At 36.2% G+C, this 23,692-nt stretch overlaps 1 long non-coding RNA gene across 1 annotated transcript in view; it reads right to left on the bottom strand.

The window, feature by feature from the left end:
• Nucleotides 1-23,692, bottom strand: part of LOC144340557 (uncharacterized) — a 115,234-nt gene that overhangs the window by 46,896 nt on the left and 44,646 nt on the right. Inside the window, exon 6 of the long non-coding RNA XR_013416805.1 lies at nt 13,882-14,087. This is a non-coding gene — a long non-coding RNA (uncharacterized LOC144340557). The remainder of the gene's footprint in view (nt 1-13,881; nt 14,088-23,692) is intronic.

Below are 23,692 nucleotides of genomic sequence, written 5' to 3'. Positions count from 1 at the left end.
GTGTAGCATATGATCAGTCTGCAGAATGTTTCATGTCCATTTCAGAAGAATACGTATTCTACTGTTGTTGGATAAAAATATTTGTTTATGATCGTTTGGTTCATTTGTTGTAAAATTCGTGCAAGTTTAATTTTTTAATTGATTTCCTGTCTAGATAATTTTTCCATTGTTAAAAGTAGAATTTTGAGGTCCTTCTACTACTATAGTATTGTAATCTCTCTCTTCAGATTATTTAATAATAGCTTTATATATTTAGGTTCTGTGATGTTTGGTCCATGTATACTTATAATTGTTATGTCCTCTTGGTGAATTATTCCCTTTATCATATTTAGTGACCTTCTTTGTCTCTTTTTAAAATTTTGACTTAAGGTGAGTTTTGTCTGATATAAGTGTTCCTACCCTTGCTCTTTCATGGTTTCCATTTGCATGGAATATCTTTTTCTATCCCTTTACTTTCGATCTTTGTGTATACTTACTAGAAAATTGAGTCTCTTTTAGGCAACATATGATTGGATCTTGTTTTTTACTCCATTCAGCCAATCTGTATTTTTATTAGATAATTTAACCCATTTAAATATAAAGTAATTATTAAAGGTGAGGACTTGCTACTGCCATTTTGTAACATGCTTCTGATTGTTTTGTAGTTTCTTTTCCTTCCTTCCTTCTTTCCTTCCTTCCTTCCTTCTTCCTTTCCTTTCCTTTCTTTTCCCTTTGTTTCCTTTCCTTTCCCTTCGTTTCCCTTCCTTTCCCTTGCTTCTCTCTCCTCTCCTCTCCTCTCCTCTCTTCTCTTCTTTTCCTTCCTTCCTTCCTTCCTTCCTTCCTTCCTTCCTTCCTTTCCTTCCTTTCCTTCCTTTCCTTCCTTTCCTTCCTTTCCTTTCCTTCCTTCCCCTTCCCCCTTCCCCCTTCCCCCTTCCCCCTTCCCCCTTCCCCCTTCAAGGTCTCTGTGTCATCCAGGCTGGAGTCTACTGGTGTGATCTCAGCTCACTGCAACCTCTACCTCCAGGATCAAGCAATCCTCCTGCCTTAGCCTCTCAAGTACCTGGGATTACAGGCGTGCACCACCACGCCTGGCTAATTTTTGTATTTTTGGTAGAAATGGGGTTTTGCCATGTTGCTCAGGTTGGTGTCAAACTCCTGGGCTCAAGTGATCTGCCCGCCTCGGCCTCCCAAAATGCTGGAATTACAGGCATGAGCCACTGCACCCAGCTGAGGTCTTTTCTTTGTTTCTTCCTCTGTTGCTTTCTTCCTTTGTGGTGTGATGATTTTCTGTGGCAGTATGCCTTGAATCCTGTCTTTATATATTTTATGAAATTGCCTTAGGCTTTTGGTTTGTGGTTATAATGACGCTTACAATAAATATCTTTTCATTGTAACAGGCTGCTTAAGCTGATAAAAACTTCATTTTAATAATGTACAAAATCTCTACACTTTCCTTTTCTCCCTCCCACCATTTGTGACTTTGCTATCAAAATTTATCTTTTTTTGTAATTTTTATATTTTAAGAATTTATTGTAGTTATCATTTTAAAAATAGTTTTGTCTTTTAACCCTTCTAGTAGGGATAGAATTGCTTTACACACCACTCTCACAGTACAAGAGATTCTGCATATGACTATGTATTACTTATATCATTGAGAATTTTACCTTCATATGTTTTTATGTTATTAATTAGCAGACTTTCACTTCAGCTTAAAGAACTTCCTTTAGCAATTTCTGTAATGGAGTCCTAGAGGTGATACACTACCTTAGCTTTTGTTTTTCTGAGAAAGTTTTTTTCCCCTCATTTCTGATTGACAATTTTTTTTTTCAGCTTTAGCATGTTGAATATATCATCCTACTCTCTCCTGGACTGCAGAGTTTTTGCTGAGAAATCTGCTGACAGCCATGTTGGAACTCTCTTGAATGTGGTATGTCTTATATCTTTTGCTGCTCAGTATTCATTCTTTGCCTGATTTTTGATAATTTAATATGACATGTCTTCGTAAACTTCTCTTTGGATTAGATTTGATTGGTAATCTCTGAGTTTTCTGTAACCAAGTGGTGTCATCTTTCCCAATATTTGCAAAATTGATAGCCATTATTTTCTTCAATTTGTTTTTCAGGACTCTCTCTTTCTCATCTTCCTCAGGAATTGCTATTATGAAGGTTAATTCACTTGATGGTGTTCCATAATTCCCATTTGTCTTCTTTACTTAGTCTCCTTTTTTTGTTTTTGCCTCTATGATTGAATAATTTCAAATGTATTTTAGAGCTCACTGATTCTTCCTTCTTCTTAATCATGTCTCCTGTTTAAATTTTCTGTTGAATTTTTCAGCTCAGTTATTGTATTATCTCTAGGATTTCAAATTTTTTATTGTTTTGTTTCTTTGTCAAACTTACCATTTTGTTCATAAGTTGCTTTCTATATTTTATTTAATTTTTGTCCATATTTTCTTGGATTTCCCTGAACTTCCTTAGTACAATTATTTTGAATTCGTTGTTAGCCTTTTCACAGGTCTCCATTTTTTATAGAGTTGATTATTGGAACTTTATTCATTTCTTTTGATGGTGTCATATTTCCTTGATTTTTCACAATCCTTGTGTCCTTACATAATGCTTCCACATTTGAGAAGATTGCCACCTCTTTCATCATTTGCAGGTGTTCTTTGGAATTTACAGACCTTTACTCTTTAATCTAGCCTGGGATTTTGGATGGGCTAACTGGTAGCAACCCTGCACAGGCAGACCTTGGTGTTAGGTTCTCTAGTTGGGCTGGGTTACTTCTGGTGCTCTGAGGTCAAGTGGTACTGTTGGCTGTGGTCCATGTTCCAGTGATACCACTGGCTGGACTATGCCATCAGACAGAGCTGCCGGCTAGGTCCTGTAAATATTTCTGATTGGGCAGGGATGAATATCATCCTCCATGGCTGGGCAATACTGTGTGGAATATGAAGTTGGGAAATGCTGTGTGCAGGGCACTGAGGCTAGGTAATATCTCTGGGCTTGCTGTTTGGCCCACACTGAGTGGGTAAGGCCAGAGGTTATGTTCCACACATATGCATGGACTTGGGCTTGCCTCTCAGGATAAACTGGGCTTAAGCAGAGCACCAAGGATATGTAGAGTTGCCACTCAACAGCCGTGAATGGGTGGGACTGGATGTTCCCTCTATGAATAACCACTGACCTGCTATTGCCTTCTGGCCTGGATATGGCTTAACAAGAGTACCAGGGCTGTGTGAGGAAGTTGATTAGGGACTCAAGTATGGAAAATCTATGGAACATGCTTTCTGCCACATGATTCTGTGAGCAAGTCTCTACATTGTGGTGCCTCTGTCGTCTAGAATGCAGACCAACAGCCAAGATCTGTACTTTGGTTGCTGTGAGCCCCACCCTTGCTTTTTGTTTCTAATTGATCTAGGTGATCTATTCCTGCTGGTAATGTCAATGTTTCCTATAGGGCAAGACAGAAATAAGCCCCTTGCAAAAGGTTACAGAATGGTGGTGAGCTGAATGTCCACACTTCTTCCACTGTAAAAACCATGGATGTTGTCGCATCCTCTGTGTGTAGTGCTGTACTGGGTTATGGGAAGGGTAACATCGCCAAAGAGAATCATTCTCCTTATCCTTTGAATGCAGCATTTTTCAGGTCTAGTTTCCCAGGGGATATCTCAGCCTCACTCCTGAGTTTTGGGATATTCACAAAGGTATTTTTGCCTGAGGATATTTGTTAGTTGGATTTCTGTGTGTGGGGGTGTGTGTGTATGGCAGGGGTGTGGGCTGGAGATGGGGGAGTAGTTTAGCTGAAGAATTCCTGTTCCACCATCTTGCTAACATCATTTCTACCAAATACCCCACTTTCAACAGTGGATGGATCATTCAGAATTAAATTAATAAAAAATTGAATATGACCTTCACGTTAAACCAAAGGGACCTAAAAATTTATAGAACATTTTATCCAACTGCAGCAGAATACACATTCTTCTCAATTACACATGGAACATTCTCTAGGATAGATTATATGTTAGGCCACAAACAAGTTTGAATACATTTCTAAGAATATTGAAATCATGTCAAGTATATTTTCCAACCACAATGCTATAAAACTAGAAATGAATAATATAAAATATTTGAAAATTCACAAACATATGGGAATTAACACACTCATGAACAACCAATGGGTCAAAGAAGGCCTCAAAAGGAAATTTTAAAATATCTACAGACAATGAAAATGGAACCATAGCATACCAAAACTTACGGAATGAAGCAAAAGCAATTTTAAGAGGAAAGTTTACAGCAACAAATGCCTACATTAATAAAAAAGAAAGACTTTAAATAAAAAACCTAACATTACACTACAGGGAATTAGAAAAAGAAGAAAAAACTAAAACCAAAGTTAGAAGGAGGAAGAAAAAAAAAAGAAATAAATGAGCAGAGCAGAAATAAATGAAACTGAGACTAGAAAAGCATTAAAAAAGATTAACAAAACTGAGTTTGCTTATGAAAAGATAAAATTGAGAAACTCTTAGCTAGAAGAGGAAAAAGAGAGAAGATTCAAATAAATAAGATTAGAAATGAAAGATGATACATTACTAGTCAAGACAATCCTAAGCAAAAAGAACAAAGCTGGAGGCATCATGCTACCCAACTTCAAACTATACTACAAGGCTATAGTAACCAAAAGAGCATGGTACTCATAAAAACACAGACACATAGAAAAATGGAATAAAATAGAGAACTCAGAAATAAGACCACACATCTACAACTATCTTATCTTCAGCAAACCTGACAAAAACAAGCAATGGGGAAAGGGTTCCCTATTTGATAAGTGGTGCTGGGAGAACTGGCTAGCCATATGCAGGAAATTGAAACTGGACCCCTTTCTTATACCTTATACAAAAATTAACTCAAGATAGATTAAAGACTTAAATGTAAAATCCAAAACTATAAAAACCGTAGAAGAAAATCTAGGCAATACTATTTACGACATAATCAGGAGCAGAAATTTTGTGACAAAAACATGAAAAGCATTGCAACAAAAGCAAAAATTGAAAAATGGGATCTAATTAAACTAAAGAGCTTCTGCACAGCAAAATAAACTATCATCAGAATGAACAGACATGGGAGAATGAGAGAAAAGTTTTGCAATCTTTCCATCTAACAAAGGTCGAATATCCAGAATCTACAAGGAACTTAAACAAATTTACAAGAAAAAACCAACCCCATTAAAAAGCAGGCAAAGGACATGAACAGGCACTTCTCAAAAGAAGACATTTATGTGGCCAACAAACGTGAAAAAAAAAGCTCAACATCACTGATTATTAGAGAAATGCAAATCAAAACCACAATGAGATACCATCTCATGCCAGTCAGAATGGTGATTATTAAAAAGTCAAGAAACAACAGATGCTGGCAAGGCTGTGAAGAAATAGGAACTCCTTTACACTGTTTATGGGAACGTAAAGTAGTTCAACCATTGTGGAAGACAGTGTGGCGATTCCTCAAAGATCTAAAACCAGAAATACCATTTGGCCCAGCAATCCCATTGCTGGGTATATACGCAAAGGAATATAAACCATTCTACATGTGAATAGTTCATTGCAGCACTATTCACAATAGCAAAAACATGGAATTAACCCAAATGCCCATCAATGATAGATTGGATAAAGAAAATGTGATACATACACACCATAGAATACTATGCATCCATAAAAAGAAATGAGATCATGTCCTTTTCAGGGACATGGATGGAGCTGGAAGCCATCATCCACAGCAAACTAACACAGGAACAGAGAGCCAAACACTGTTGGTTCTCACTTATAAGTGGGAGCTGAACAATGAGAATACATGGACACAGGGAGGGGAACAACACATACTGAGGCCTGTTGGGAGGAGGAGGCAGGGGAGGGAGAGTATCAGGATAAATAACTAATGTATGCTGTGCTTAACACGTAAGTGATGGGTTGATTGGTGCAGCAAACCACCATGGCACACATCTACCTATGTAACAAACCTGCATGTCCTGCATATGTGTTCCAGCACTTAAAAATATTTTTAAAGAAAAAAAGATGACACTTATAACTGATACTACAGAAATACAAAGGATTATTAGAAACTACTCTGAACAATTATATACAAACAAATTGGATAATCTAGAAGAAAATGAAGCATTCCTGGATACAATCTACCAAGACTGAATCATTATGAAATAGAAAACCTGAACAAACCAATAATAAGAAAGAAGATTGAATCAGTAACAAAAAGTCTTTCATCAAAGAAAAGCTCAGGATGGGATGCCTTTACTGCTGAATTCTACCAAACATTTAAGGAATAATTAATACCAATTATCTCAAACTTCCCAAAAATTGAAGTGAAAGTAATACTACCAGACTTAATTTGTGAAGCCAGCATTGCCCTGATAGCAAAGCCAGACAAGGTCATAATATGAAATAAAAATTACAAGCCAATATTCTTGATAAACATTGATGTAAAAATGCTAAATAGAATATTGACAAACTGAAATGAACAACCCATGAAAGACTCATTCACCATGATCAAGTGAAATTTATTCCTGGAATGCAAGAAAGATTCAACATATGCAAATTAACAAATTTCATACACTACATTAACAACATTAAGGATAAAAACCATGTGACTATCTCAAGAGATGCGGGAAAGGCATTTGCCAAAATTCAACATTCTTCATGATAAAAACACTCAACAAATTATATCTGCAAAGAATGTACCTCAGTACAATAAAGGCTGCATTTGACAAGACCAGAGGTAACATTATCATTCTTGGTGAAAAGCTGAAAGCTTTTGCCTTACAATCAGTACATAGGTAAGAATGCCCACTTTTACCACTTTTTTTTCCAATAGGGTACTAGAAGTCCTAGCCGGAGAAATTAGGCAAAAGAAAGAAAGAAAAGACTTCCAAATGGGAAAGGAAGAGTTAAATTTGTCTCTGTTTGCAGATGGCATATTATATATACAGAGAAAACCCTAAGTACTCTATCAAAAAAGTATTGGAACTAATAAATGAATTCAGGATAGAAAATTAATATACAAAAATTACTAGTATTTCTCTACGCTAGTAACAAACTACATAATAAAGAAATCAAGAAAACATTCACATTTACAACAGCATCCAAAATAGTAAAATCCTTAGGAAGAAATTTAACCAAGGAGGTAAAAAATCTACACACTGAAAACTATAAAACATTGATGAAAAAATAAAAAAATACACATAAATGGAAAGATATTTCATGTTTATAGACTGAGAGAATCAATATTGTCAAAATATTCATACTTCCCAAGGCAATGCACAGATTCAGTGCAATTCCTATCAATGGAATTTTATTATAGTTGTATACAATCTATATATATACACATAGACGTATGTGTATACGTACACATATACATATATATACACATATACATATATGTATATATAGATTGCATAAAACTATAATAAAATAATGTCTCCTGGGACTTAAAATGCACATTGAATTAAAATACAAAAAATAAGAAGCACAGAAGTCAGAAGATAGATAAGAGAAAATAAACCGTTCTAAAATTCTTACCTTGTATGAAAAAAACAAAGTTTTCACATAAATAAATAAAAATCCTGAAAATTTTATGGAACCACAAAAAATCCCAAATAGCTAAAGCAATGCTGAGGAAGAAGAACAAAGCTGGAGGATCACACTTGGTAAGTTAATATAAAAGGAAAATGGGCTAAGATAAAATGAGCTAATCTTGATAAGTTAATATAGGAGAAAAATGGGCTAGATAACAGTAAATGATATAAACTCAAATATATGTATCAATGATTATATTAAAAGTAAATAGCATGTTTGAATTAAAAGACAAAGGAAATGACTGCGTAAAAATAACCATGATAGGTTGCTTATAAGAAACTGTGGAAGTCATAGACTCTTGGTCCCCTAAAAGTTCACTGAAAAATCCCTGACATGAGACTGATTGATTAATAGGAGAAAAGGCATACAAATTTATTTAACGTGTTTACATGGGAGTCTTCAGAATGAAGACTCAACCCAACAATAAGATACAGAAGCTTATATACCATCCTGAGGCCACTGAAAAAAATGCAGACTCATAGCATGGCCCCAAACAGGTTATGTGGGTAAATCAGGTTTACTGGAAAGACAGATCATGAGAGGGAGAAACGAATAGGTTTGGCTAGCAAAGTTGGATTTGTTGTGTAGATGAAGCCTCCCTTATAGAGAATAGATGGTAAATGTTTCTTTTCAGATTTTTGAAGGTGTCAGACTCTCAATCTCTCCTAGATCCAAGAGAGGCATAGAAATGGATGGCATGGCTGCATTAATGAAGATTCTCTAGAGATGCAAATTTCCCCTACCTCAGTCTGCTAGTCTCAAGGCAACCATTTCAAAATATATCAAAAAAATACATTTTGGGGTAAAATAGTTTTTATTTCCTTTAATACATACTTTAAGTACAGTGGCAAAAATATTGAAAGTAAAAGAACAGAAAAAACATTCCATACAAACACTAAATGTTATATAGTTATGCTAATATTAGATAAATTAGACGTTAAAGCAGTAGATATTATAGAGATAAAAATTTAATCATTTAATAATGAATTTAAAACAAAGAAATGAGGTTCTAGATTTATATTTACCCAATAATACAGCCTCCAAATATATAAAGAAAATCTCTTAGAGAAATGAAAGAAGCAGGCAAATAGGAGAAGATTTTACTGACAACTCCCAGTTGCTGATAAAATTAACAGGACAAAATTAGTAAAGATATAGATGATACAGATGATTAGGCAATGTGATTAATATACTTGACTTCATTTAAACATATAGAATACTATACAGTATAACTGCAAAATACATATTCTTTTCAATTGTACATGGAACATTAATAAAAATAGACTATATACCAGATCATAAAGTGATTCTGAACAAATTCTATAGTATTAGAACCATACTTAGTATGTTTTCTGTGCCAAGTAAGATTAAAGTGTAACAGAGCCTATATTTTAAAAATCTTAAGGTGTTTGCTTTACTTATGTTCCTTTCTCTTTGTCCTTTTCTTCTTCCATGCATGATTGCTTGCGCTTAGTCATTTCCATAGAGAGAGAGAAGTCACTAATAATTGATTAACTTCACATCCTGACCCTTGGGAGTTGCCTACTTGATTAATGAACTTGTTTTTCATAGAACAGTAATTCTTAGGTCATGCTGACCTCCTCGATGGTGTTCAGGAGTTTGATCAGATGAGGGATGCAAGCAGCTTTGATCACTGGGGACCTCATCTCCTGCATACTTACCTTACTCATAAAAGTCACAAGTTATGTTCAAAGCCATGTTGGATTTGAGAGTCTGCCTCTCCTCTTCTCATGCTTTGGCCAAATCAAATAAGCCTTTCTCTGCTCCTAATCAGTGATATGTCAGTGTTTGGCTTACTATGCAAAATGTACTCAAACAAGCTTTTAGGGTTTGACAACAAATGTGGAAATTAAAGGGGACAACTATAATATCTCAAAATATTTAGAGACTAAGCAGCATACAAATAAATAACTAATGGATTCAAAGAAGACATCATGATGATAATTTTAAAACACTTTGGAAATTGGAAGTAGCATGAGAAAAAAGATGCATTACATATCAGAGATGCTTAATAAAATTAACAGCAGATTTCTCATCAGAAACCATGGAGACTAGAAGAAAATGGGATGACATATTCACAGGCCTGAGAGACAAAAACTGTGTAAATCAAGAACACTATCTCTGGTAAAATAATTCTTTTAAAATAGACAAATTAAGACATTGCCAGATAAGCAAACACAAAGAGAGTTTGCTACTAGCAGACCTGCTCCCTAGGAAACATTGAAAAGAGTCCTTCAGGTTGAAGAGAAAGAACACGAGACAGTAACTCGAATACAGGTAAAGAAAATAAAGAACACTAGTAAAGGTATGGACAAAGGTAAATATAAATGACAGTATAATGTATTTTCTGTTCGTAACCCTTTTTTCTCTTGTATCTGATTTAAAAGACAACTGCATAAATAAAAAATTGTAAGTCTAAGTTGATGGGCACACAATGTAAAAAGATGAAATTTGTGACAATAACAGCATGAAAGAGACAGGAAATAGAACTTTATAGAAGCAAAGTTTTTGTATACTATTTAAATTAGGTTGGTGTTAATCCAAAATATATTGTTATAAATGAAGTTGTCATGGTAATCCCCAGGGCACCACTAAGAAAACACTATTTAAAAATAACCCAGGAAAAAAAACGTTAAACCTTTTCTACTTTAATGGATACTATCAAGCAAGTGAAAAAGGTAAAACTGGGAGAAAGTATTTGCAAATCATATATCTGATAAAGGTCAAATATCCTGAATATATACAGAATTCTTACAACTCAGTAATAGAAACAAATTTAACCGAGTTTTTAACAATGAGCAAAAGGTGTGAATAGACATTTCTATAAAAATATACAAATGGTGGATAAGCTTATGAAAACGTATGCAGTATCATTGGACATTAGGAAAATGCAAATTCAACCCAAAATGCAATGCCAATTTATACTTACTAAGATGGTTATAATTTAAACAAATGAACAAATGTTGGGGACCCTGAAAAGATGTTAGAACTCTCATACATTGCCTGTGGACATGTAAAATCATACAACCACTGTGGAAAACATTTTTTTGCAGTTTCACAGAAAGTTAAATGTAGAATGACCATAAGACCCAGGAATTATACTCCTCAGTATGTACCATCAGGATTGAAAACACAGATTTGCACAAAAATATGTATACTTGGTACATAACTGGATTACTTATAACAGCCAAAATGTAGAAACAAACCAAGTGTGTATCAACTGAAGACTGGAGAAACAAAACGTTTAGTCATACAACGAAATATTACTCAGCACAAAAAAGGAAGGAAGTACTGATACATGGATGAACCTTGACAGCATTATGCTAAGTGAAAGAAACCAGACACATAAGACTACATGTTGTATATTCCATTTGTATGACATGTCCAGTTTGTGCCTGTTGTCCCAAAGTAATATTTAACACATACTTTTTCATGTTCAAAATTGTGCCCATTTGATAAATTGCAAGATAATCCTATTATTGTGTAAAATGTGTGGTAGAGTGTTTGATTGATCTGAGAGAGAAGATTTGTGCTGCAAAGCAATATTGGATCACACACTTTTCCAGGATGCAATTCCAGAGTAAGTTGCTTCAAACAAATTTGGTAAGACTAAGGACTAGGCCAAAACAAGAAACAAGAATAGTACATAAGCAATGACAACTATCACGTGAACGCTCTTCTTCTGTAAGGCACATTTATATACGTAGTGATAATGACTCAGAAAGTGCTGGGAGGCAAAACTTATCAAATAATGATCATCTCCTATTGAATAGAAAATGGATGTTACACTGATGTTTAAAAATAGTACCAGGTGGTTTTGTATTGTGGATTACTGCTCTTCAAGAATGATTCTATCTAGTCCTCTTCATTACTTACAAATAAATACTTTCTAAGGACACTTCTTCCAAATGAAGATTTCATTTCTAAAACTAGTAACAATATTACTTACAAGATTCTTAGTGGAGACCTTGTAAATATACCTGTGGCTGTTTCAGGTAGTCTAGAAAATAAAGCACATTTCTTACCTTTCTTATTGATAGCTCTTTGCATCCAGAAATACACTATTCATTTTAAATGAAATATGAGAAACTTTCTTAATTCTGTGTTACTAAAACAAAACAATTTGAATATGCTTCTATGAGTGAAAGAAAGCATATGTCTGAAGTATCCACTTTTACTACGAAAATTAACAAAAATGAAAATTGCTTGTGTTGAATATTTAAAAACCTGATAACAATAAAAATTATTTTCACTAAAGCATTCTAAAATATGATTATTAAATGAATCTCACTGATGTAACAAAAGGAAGTCTTGAAGTACCTGCTTTAGCCCCAAGCATTGTAAAGATTTTTAAGCCTATTTTGTGGAATACTAAGCAGCCATAAAAAAGAATGAGTTCATGTCCTTTGCAGGGACATGGATGAAGCTGGAAACCATCATTCCCAGAAAACTAACACAGGAAGAGAAAACCAAACACTGCATGTTCTCATTCATAAGTGGGAGTTGAACAGTGAGAACAGATGGACACAGGGAGGGGAACATCACACACTGGGGCCGGTTGGGGATGGTGGGCAAGGAGAGGGAGAGCATTAGGACAAATACCTAATGCATGTGGGGCTTAAAACCTAGATGGCAAGTTGATAGGTGCAGCAAACCTCCATGACACGTGTATACCTATGTAATAAACCTGCATGTTCTGCACATATATCCCACAACTTAAAATGAAAAAAAATGCCTATTTTGAATACTACTAAATACTTGAAGGACACTTTTACTAATTAGAACAATATACACATTATATTTATAGTTTTTTAAAAACTACATTTTCACTTTTTCCTGTGTGACCAGCATTAGGAAAATATACTTCAGGTTTTGTGGAATCTTTTCCTTGCAATATTTCCTTATTTTTGAACTTTATGTAGCAAAGAACACTTTTTACCAGTCAGTGTTTAAAACTATTTATCCAGTTCCTTGTGGTCATAGGAGAGGGTCTGGCCTGAGAAAGATGCATGCTCAGTGAAGCTCATTTGCCTGGCATCTTCCAGGAAGAAAGTATCTGGAATCACTACAGAAGCATCCAGGAAGTTGGTCTCTGTATCTCTCTCGGTCTCTTTTGTCTTACCCACCTTGTTAGACCAGCTTCTTCCTATCAGAAGCATTAACAGAGAAATGTTTCTAATATCAAATTTTCTTAAGGTCAGAGAGGAAAAAAAAGGCAGAATACCATTTTGTCAGTTATTCCCAAGACAAATACTGTAGGAAAGGTGAAAAGCTAGGAAGAGAAAAAGAGAATATGGTTAAATGCCTTTGCACTACATTCAGAAGGAATTGGCCTAAAACAGAGCCTATATGGAAGGAGAACAAAGTTGGGGGACTGGCACCATCCAACTTCAAGACAAAGCTACAGTAATCAAGGCAGTTTGGCACTGGCAAAAAAATAAATAGGCCAATGGGACAGAATAGAGAGCTCCAAAGTAGATCCACATAAATATAGTCAACTGATCTTTGACAAATTAGCAAAGGCAATACAATGGAGAAAAGCTAGTCTTCTCAACAAATGGTACTGGAACAACTCGACATCCACATGGCAAATAGTGAATATAGTTACAGACCTTATACCTTCACAAAAATTACCTAAAAATGAACTCTAACCTAAATGTGAAATGCAAAACAAGAAAACTCCTGGAAGATAACATAGAAGAAAACCAAGATGACCTTGGTTTAGAAATGATGTTTTAGATATAACATCAAATAAATGATTCATAAAAGAAATAACAAAGGTTAGACTTCATTGAAATTAAAAAAAAACAATTGTTCTGCAAAAGACACTGTTAAGAGAATGAAAAGACAAGCTTGAAATGGGGAGAAACCATTTGCAAAAGACATATCTGATAATAGACTTATCCAAAATGTACAAAGAACTCTTAAATCTCAACAATAAGAAATAAACAACCCAAAGACAATAAGCCAAAGATATACACAGACACTTTACCAAAAAAGATATACAGATGGCAATAAGCATATAAAAAGGTGTTCAAAATCATGGCATTAAAGCAACATCATGCAAATTAGAAAAACAATGAATTATCACCACGCACATAGAAGAACTAAAATCCAGAACACTGAGAACACAGGATAGAGTTGGAGGAACAGGAACTCTCGATCATTACAGGTGGGAATACAAAAAGGTACAGCCACTTTGGAAGACAGTTTGGCAGTTTCCTTATAAAACGAAACAAACTTACCATATAACCCAGAAGTGGTGCTCCTTGGTATTTACCAAAATGAAGTGAACACTCTATCTACACAAAAACCTGCACACACATGTTTACAGCAGCTTTACTCATATTGTCAAAACTTGGAAGCAAGATGGTCTTCAGTAGGTGAATGGATAAATAAACTGTGGTACATCCAGATGATGGAATATTATTTATTGTAAAAAGGAAATAAGCTATAAAAATACATGGAAGAAGTGTAAATGCATATTACTAATAGAAAGAAGCCAATTTGGAAAAAAGCCAAATGCTATATAATTCTGATTATATGACATTCTGGAAAAGATAAAACTGTGAAGGTAGTAAAAAGATGAGTAGTTGCCAGGAATTAAGCAGGAGAAAGGGAGGCATAGGCAGGACACAGAGCATTTTTAGGCCAGTAAAACTATTCTGCATGTTACTGAATAGGTGAGTACATGCCATTATACAGTTGTAAAATCCCTAGAATGTATACAACACCAAGAGTGAACCCTAATATAAACTATGGATTTGGGGTGACAGCAGTGTGTCAGTGTAGGTTTATCAATTATAACAAATGTGTCACTGTGATACAAGATGTTGATAGTAGGAGAGGCTGTGCTTGTGTGAGGGCAGGCTGTATGGGGGAACTCTTTGTGTACTCTGTATACAGTTTTTGCCGTGAACTCAAAATAGCTTTAAAAACTAAAGCTTTTTTTTTTTTTTTCTTTTTAAAGAAAGAGTTTCTAGTTTTATCCTCTACATTCACCTAGCAATGATAAGGGTGAGCCTGGAGTTATTTCTCAAGTCGGGGTACTAAAGAAAGAAAGTAAAGGGCTATTGTTGCCTGCCACCAGCTTTCAGATAGCCTGTCAATCAAAGACAGCTTTGTGCTGTACTCAAAGACAGCAACACAGCTCCCTGTGCTGGGGTTGTTAAAGTCGTATCTGAAATTGCACTCACTCCTCTCATAGTCCTGAGGTACCAACTCTATATTTGTGGACTTCAGTTTTACTCTTTCCTAAGACTTTTTCTAGATATATATTTTTTTTCTGGTCTGTAGTTTTTGTTCCACTTGTAAAGTGAATAAAATTTAGAAATCAAGGGTGGAAAAATGAAGAGAGCCCCTTAGAATTATTTTTTCATACATACATTTAAAAAACATGGCAATGCTCTATACTTTAGATGATAAAGTTGTTTTCCATGAGAGTATGGGTTATTAATTCTGTTATTGCTATACAGGTACACTGGGATTGAACAGTGAAGTAAATAGATGACAGATGATGATAGCTAAGTTTCTCACTGCTGGAGTAGAAATCTATAGAAAAACAAGGGGAGGAAGCTAGAATGATCCATGTGGTAGTAGGTTAGATTTGGACACTTCAGTATCAACTCATGTTTAGCTTAATATACAGATGGTTATGAATAGAAATATTTATAAATATGTGTATGTATAGGGGTAAGTATACAGACATTTATTTTCCTCTTCTGTCAGTTGAGGCAGCCTAAAAACAACCAGTTAGCAACAAGCACACCTAGCACCAAGATCTAGGTGTCTAATACCATTCTCTAGTAAAGGTAAGCAGGACTTCTTGGAGAAATGGTTGATTTGAGCACCAGGGCTGGAAATATACAAAATGACCTCAAGCATCATGGCACTTTGTTGCTCAGAAATGAAGAAGTACTAAAAGCAAAACAAACAAACAAACTGAAAACCCATAATGATGAAGTTATGTTACAAGGACAACAGAAGCAGCTCTCAATGGTCAACCTGGAACAACTAGAGCATAAGAAAAGCAGTATTTATAGCCCAAAGTATTAAATAAGTATTATATCTGTGAGTGCATATAAATGATTTAATAAATCAGTAAATGGAGGAGAAAAGACAAATCACCCATATAGAAGAATTTCAAGTAAATTATTTAGATACTCTACCCTACACGAAGGGGAGCATAGCTGTTCACTCCTTAAGTGTGGGCTGTACATAGTTACTTCCTTCCAAAGAGTACAATATGGAAAAGGGGAAAAACAATTATTTTATAATGGAGAAACCTGACAAACGCTACTTGGCCAGATGATCAAGGTGAACATCAGTAGTGATAAGTCATTTTGCTAGTCTGTACTGTGATCTTCCTCTCTAAGAATGTATAACCCTAGGCTAATCATGAAAAAATACCAGGCAACTCCTAATTGAGGGACATTTAACAAAATACCCAGACAGGTACTCCTCAAAACTATCAAAGTCATCAAAAAAAATGTAAGTCTAAGAAACTGTAGCAGCCAAGAGGAGCCTAAGAAAACATGACAATTCACCAGGTACAGTGGCTCACACCTGTAATCCCAGCACTTTGGGAGGCCGAGGCAGGCGGATCACAAGGTCAGAAGTTCCAGACCAGTCTGAACATGGTGAAACCCCACCTCTACTAAAAATACAAAAAAGTTAGCTAGGCATGGTGGTGGACCCCTGTAATGCCAGCTATTTGGGAGGCTGAGGCAGGACAATTGCTTGAACCTGGGAGGCAGAAGTTGCAATGAATCAAGAACACGCCATTGCATTCCAGTCTGGGTGGCAGAGCGAGACTCTGTCTCAAAAAAAAAAAAAAAAAAAAAAAAAAAAAGAAAGAAAGAAAAGAAAAGAAAAAGAAAAGAAAAGAAAACATGACAATTAAATGATTAAATGTAATGTGGTAGCCTGTATGAAATACTGAGATTTTGGAATAGCAAAAGGACAAAACTAAGGAAATCTGTATAAAGTAAGGACTTTAGTTAATATCAAAGTATCAATATTATTTCATTAATGTAACTAATGTGCCATACTATATTTGATGTTATTAACAGGAGAAGCCTGAGAAACACTGTCTGAGCTAAAGGACCAAGGTCAACATCAACAGTGGTAAGTCACATTGATAGTATGTACATTTCATATGATGTGATGTAAATAGCTTTTTACTTCTGTGATCTTTCTGGTATTGGGTATATGGGAACTCTCTGTACTCTCTTGAACATTTTTCTGTAAACATAAAACTATTCTAAAATAGAAAGTTTATTTTAAAAAACATGGCATTTTGTTGCTCTAGGAAAAGCGATATATAAAAGAATGTGCCTTAATGTGTCTCTGTCATATGCTTGCAGAAAGAGTAGACTTTGGAACTTGGAAGTGACTCCTAAAATAGAGTGTTTTTAAAACTATGGAACATAACCTCAATAAGATTATTGAGAATGGCTACTTGGCAAATAAGGAAACTTTTGCATCTGAGATTATTTATGATACATCACAATAGCCGTCTTAAAAATGGAAGCAGATTCTCAGAGACCTAAGCACAAACAAATGATAAAGGATTGCAAGTGTAAATCTTAGGCTTCTCTAGGATGAAGAAATCTCCTTGAAAAAAGGCCTATGTTTCAAAGCCTATCTGTGCAGGATGAATGAAAATCCATTTGCCCATGTTAATGAGCAGATTTTCACCAAATACTAATGATAAGAGTGATATCTCAGAGGATAGGTTGGCCCAGAGAATAGTTGAGATTCCTCGGAAATATAGGGCCACAGATAGCAAAACTGAGCCATGATTCAGTGATCAGGCAGATGAGGAATACAGTTTTGCAGCAAAGAGTGTGACTGAAATATGTTAGAATGAAAGATCTGAGACAGTGCTGACTAATACCTGGATGTCCATGTGAGAAGTAAAAGTCGTTGAAGTTCTAGAAGTAATCTGAATTTAAGAACTCAAGGTTTCGAGTTACAGACCTATCTGTTGCTCTCCCTCACCAGGCAAGAGACAGCAAGTCTTGTAAGCCTTAATTTTGTCATCTGAAAAGTAGGAGTAATGAGGGTGCTTACCTCATAAGGTTGTCATGAATATTAAATAACATGGTTTTAAATGTTTAAAATAGTGCTGGATATATATATGTAATAAAAGAGGACAGAGAGCTACTATTATTATGATTATGTTATTACTCATATTATTGTAAAGGATGCCTGTGTGGGGTGATAGTATAAGAGGGAAGCACTAAGACAGTGTCTGGCACAAATTGGGGACACAGTGTTTGTTTTGGAGTCCTCTTCTCTGAAATAATGATGGTTTGGCCATGTGATGTGGCAGATAGGGCTTTCAGTCAGGCTCATGTTCATTGCTGTCTGTTCCTGATTATCTGCGTGGTATTTGGATATCCAGTAAAGAGTTCTTCATATCGTCTCAGTTTAGAATTCCTTTGTTCTCTGTGTTAATAAATAAGTTTTGCACTAATTATCATAGTTAACCATTGACTGAATATTTAAGCCCGCAATGGAAGCAGTCCAAATCTGCACTTTGTGCTGTAATATATTCTTTTTCTATAGCATCGTCTCTACTGAAAAGCATTTGGTGGTTACTATGTACACATACACATGGATGTTGTATGTGTTTCTAAGTTTTCCAGATACTGGTTATTTCATTCTTTCATGGGGGAAAAAGTGAGTGGTAACCAGTGACACTGGTTTTTGTTTGTTTAATTCTACTTCTAGGTGTGATGTTCCTTAGAGAGATAATAAAATAAGGACATTATAAGTTTTTGCAAAGCTCACACCTTCTGGGCCAGAGGAGCAGAAAATGCATTTAAATATATAGAGCTAAAGTCCAATATTTGGGTCTTCCAACTTAATAGGTATGTGTCTTAGTCTGGGTCTCTGAAAGCAGACTGAGACCATGTCTCATGTGAGGACATTGAGGTTGTATACTGGAGAGTGCCATGGCAAGGACCAAGTGTATAGGGAAGAGATAATGAAATAGGAAAGAAAAAAAGCCAATACAAGGAAGCATTATTAAGCTAGCAACCAGAGAGGATAACTAGAATTCCGTCCCACTAGATCTCTTCAGGAGCTTTATGAAATAGGTCTCGTACTGTCCACCCAAGTATAAAAGAGTGAAGCATTTATCTGCTGTCACCTGATACCTGTATAGGTTAACTCCCTTGTACTTCTGGCTTACACATAGGTGAGTGCTACATGTGTTTCTGGTATAGACAGGAGACAGGAAAATACTGGCTAGAAGTGAGTGGTTCCCTTGCAAAGGCCCCACCCTCAAGCCTGAAGACCTGTGGACCTAAATGAGGACAGGCATTTCTGTTTTCGCACCCCAAAAGTTGACTTTTGGCCCACCACGAGACCTCAACAGGCACACACACAAGTGGCTGAACTTTGGGACCAGCGCAAAAGACGGTGGAAAAACATGGCAGAGAAACAGAGAAGAGGAGGGATGCCTGGAGGACAAGGGGAGTTCAGCCAGGAGAAGTCAGAGAAGAGTCTGGCCACTGGGTGGCCTGATTCCAGGGGAAGCCCACCTTCCCACTCCATCCCCCCGTTCTGGCTCCCCATCCATCTCACTGAAAGCTGTCTCTACCACTCAATAAAACTTTGCACACATTCTTCCAGTATGTGATCCAAATCTTCCAGTACACTGGCAAGGACTCGGGATACAGAAGACTGTCACATTGGCCCCCTGCTCTTGCGATAAGGCAGAGGGTACATTGAGTTGATTAACACATATGCCCTCTGCAGATGGCACATCTGAAAGAGCTTGGTAACACATGCCCACTGGGGCTTCGGGAGTTGCAGACACCCATCCCTAGACGCTACCATGAGGCCAGAGCCCCAAAGCACTCATGTTGGCCTCTGCAGCTGCCCATCTGCATGTTCCCCTGGGGGTATGAACTGCAGGGTGACCAAGCAATGACACTCCATCACACGTCCTGCAAGAGGAATCAGGAAACTCTCTGGTTTCATTTCCATGAGGTGTTCAATACAAGGCATCAGAGAAGTCCCTGAACAGGAACCATGAGGTATGTAGTATGGACCTCAGGTAGGGCTTTGCCTGTTGTGCCTGTGCAAACCTAGACAAAGCCAGAGTGGAAGTCATCAGAGCATGGTAGTTCACTACACCAGTTGGTGGCCAATGCAATGGGTGAACTGATGTAGTGTATGGGAGATGCCAGATATACTGTATAAAGTTACTATGTTGTTTAACTTCTTCAGAGCTCAGTTTTCTCATCAATTAAATGCAACTCAATTTAACCCATCAACCAAACATGGAAATGCACTGTTCAACAGACACTGTGTTAGATAGTTGAATAAGATCTAGGTTTTCAAGCACGGATTCCAAATTCGTCAAATGAAATCTTATACAACCCTCTTAAATGAATCAAAGAAATGCGTAGCTGTATAAATTGAAAAGGGGTATAAAGCCCCATATCCCGTTCTCTGTTTTCAGTCCTCAACTTCACATGTAAGGGACCCTAGAACTCAGAGGAACCCAGTTTAGATGTACTATATCAGGTGCCCCTTCAGTTCACTTCATGCTCTATGTGTTATGTGATTCTGTGTAACCCAGAAAAATTGGCTCCCACATGGATTAGAGAACAAGCAGTTTTAGGACACTTGCCAGCTGCCATGGACGCTGACACATATTTCTTATCATCTAACTTAGGCAGCATGGAGGGGCAGCTTTGGCTTAAAGTAAGATATGTCAAGCTAAAGAATGTTTCTTTAATCACACTTACATGGTATGGTCCTTGAACTTGAATATCAGTGAAGCAGAAAAACAAGTCCACTCCTTTAAGAGAGTACATAGCAAGCCACAAACTGGGAGAAGATATTTGCAATACCTGTATCTAACTAAGAAGTTAATATTAAAATATGTAAAAATGAACTCTCACAAACCCATAAAAAATGATTAAAAAAACTCATGGGCAAAGAAACTTGAATGCCACAGAAGATATGCAAATAATAATGTAAGATGTTCAATTTCATTTCTCAGAGAAAAGCTCATTAAAACCACAATATGATATAATGCCATATCACCAGAATAATGAAATTAATAATGATTAATTATTAATAATCACAACCTCATCATAATCATGACCTTGTCATGCATTGATGAAGCTACAGAACAACTGGAATTCTCACACACTGTAGTTGAGTATAAATCAAAACAATCATTTTGGAAAACTGTTTAGAAGTATCTTCTAAAGTCTGGTCTATATGTGCTTTGACTCAATTTTTCCACTCTTAAATATATGCCCTATTGAAATATATGAATGTGTTCATGAAAATAACATAAATGTTCATAGCAGCATTACCCATATAGCCCCAAACTAGAGACAACCAAAATGTCCATCCACTATAGAATGGACAAAGCACTACTATAGAATCTTGATACAATGAAATTCTGTACATCAATGAATATGAACAAAGTACAGCTGCATACAACAACGTGGATGAATCTTATAAATGAAATGTTGGATTGTGCATAAAAATGTATATAAAATATATATTTTAGTATTTCATCTACATATAGCTTGAAAGCAGGAAAATGTAATTTATACGATTAGAAGTCAAGATGATGGTTGTCTCTGGAAACTTAATGACTGCAAGGGAGTATGAGGGAGTTTCTGTGTGCTGTTGCTGTTTCTGTTTCTTTATTTGAGTGCTGGTTACATGGATATAGTCACTATAGAAAATTTACCAAACTGTACATCTGTGATCATTGTACTTTTTGCTTGTAGTTTATATTTTGAAAATGTATACACACTTGCATACAGACAGCATGCATACACACATGCACACAGAGAGAGAAATCAACTGTGTGCACAAGGTCTTTACTGTGGAGCTAAGTGCAAGTCTTAAAATCACTGAGGGAGGGGACATCACTTTTTTCTAATTGAGAATCTGTTTCAATAAAAATGTACAAAACAGTTCTGAGAAATACAGATTTGATGGTTTGAAGTAAGAGAGTGTCTTATTTGTGGATATAAGAAATTCATTAGGTCATTAAAGCCACGTATTGATTCATTAGATCAATAAATATTGATCTTTTGAGCTTCTTTTTAAAAGGCATTACACTAGGTACTTAGGGTGATTAAAAACAAATCAAACGAAGGTTCTGTCTTCAGAGAGCTTACAGATGTATTGGGGAGTAAAATATGCATGCTACGAAGTGGAAGGTACCCAATACCATAAAAGAGGTACACAGAAAATACTGTGAGAGTTTAGAAGTGGAACAGGTCAGTCACAGGAGACTCAAAGATGACTTCTTGGTAGAGGGGGCATTTTTACTTACACTTCTGTCAAAGTAGGTTGAGGTTAGCCATGTGGAGACTGGGGGGTGGGACCAGCTAAGGACCGCGTTGAGATAGATAAATGGCTAAACTGGGGAGAATGAGTCACTTTGTCCAGAGCCACAGAACTTTAGCATGAATAGGTCCATTTATTTGTTTACAGTGAGTAGATTCATTTATTTGTTAATTTGACAAATGTTTATTGAATTCCCCCCACAGGCTAGGACTGGGATATGACTAAGCATTCTGTTCTCTCTGTCCTTGTAGACACTTGAAAGACTAAGGGAAGATAAGTAAGTAAATGAGTGTTTGCAATAAAGCACGATGCAGGTTATGATGGAGGGAAAGGTGCTGGGAGAGTTCAGATCAGGGCTACACAACCCATGGGTTCAGAGAGGGACTCACAGAAGAAATGTCATGCCAACTAAGATCTGAATCATGAGGTGGGGTCAAATCAATACTGAATCTTAGATGCCTGCCTGAGAAATGTGAACAGAACAGGATATTTTGCATGCACAGAAATTTGAAGAAAAAAATGGCATACTCCAATCTGTTTTTTTTTTAAAGCAGTTGAATCTTTACTACAGGATGAATGCAAAAGAGGAATTAAGAATGGGAGAGAACAGTTAGCATATTTCAGGTGAGAGACAGTAATGTTCTGGACAACTTTGGCTAGAAACAATTAGAGAAAGTGATATATTATATTTAAGAGGTATTAGAACGGCAGACCTGAGAGAATGTGTCAACTAATTTTATTTTGGATTATTTTGGATGAGGAAAAGAAAAGGGATGCAAAGATTGTGAGCCTAGGTAAGTTGTTTCATTTGCAAAGAGGAAATTCAAAGGAAGAGGCATGCCTGGGATAGACAGGACACTGGTGAGGGCTGCCAAGAGAAGAGAGATGTGAGACCTGCTTCAGATGCACGCATTGAATTTGAGATGTCAGAAGGAAATATCCTGAAATCCTGATAGAGAATTTTAGACAGATAGAGTGTAGGGTTTGAGAGAGAATGCTAGAGCAGGAAATATAGATTTGGGAGTCTTATATTACCTGAAAGTATTTATTGAACCCATGAAATCAATGAGATTGTCAAATGACAAATTGTATTGAGAAAAATGGAAACAGGAAGCCAGTAGTGAGACCCAGGGACAGTGGCAACATTCAGAATGGCTGAGAAAGAAAACAGAAATGACAGAGGAAGAGTAGGAAACAGGGAAGGAGGAAAGTCCCAGAAAATCATCAGAGCAAAGTTTCAGGAAAAGAGGGAAGTGGCCCACAGTGTCAGATGTGATAGGAGTTTCATGATATTAGAGACTTGCTTAAAAAGAAATGCTACTGTTACATGTACATTGCCTTGGGGGAGGCAATGTGTGAGAAGAACAGATAGAATTGATAATCCTATATTTAATATTTCTCCCAAAGCCAGTTTCCTGTATACTGGAATCACTAAGAGTTTAAACCGAGTGCTGTGAGCGTATTTTCACTACAGCCAAGACTTTAAAAACCAAACCATTTGAAAATGGTCATTTGGGTGCAGGGATTTTGCAATTCTGCCTTAGTGTCTATATAAAACAGCTCACTTTAATGCCAACCTAAACTAGAAAGGCAACAAATACTTGAAAGCAAAATGTTCTTGATGTTTAAAAATGCTTGTGACAGCATAAAATGAAACTAAGAGAAAGGTATTAAAATATATTAGGCAAAGGCAAACAGAGGCTAACTTTTTAAGCC

This window comes from Macaca mulatta, chromosome 4, assembly GCF_049350105.2.
Source record: "Macaca mulatta isolate MMU2019108-1 chromosome 4, T2T-MMU8v2.0, whole genome shotgun sequence".
Classification (NCBI taxonomy): domain Eukaryota; kingdom Metazoa; phylum Chordata; class Mammalia; order Primates; family Cercopithecidae; genus Macaca; species Macaca mulatta.
This window is presented reverse-complemented; position numbering and strand designations above follow the sequence as displayed.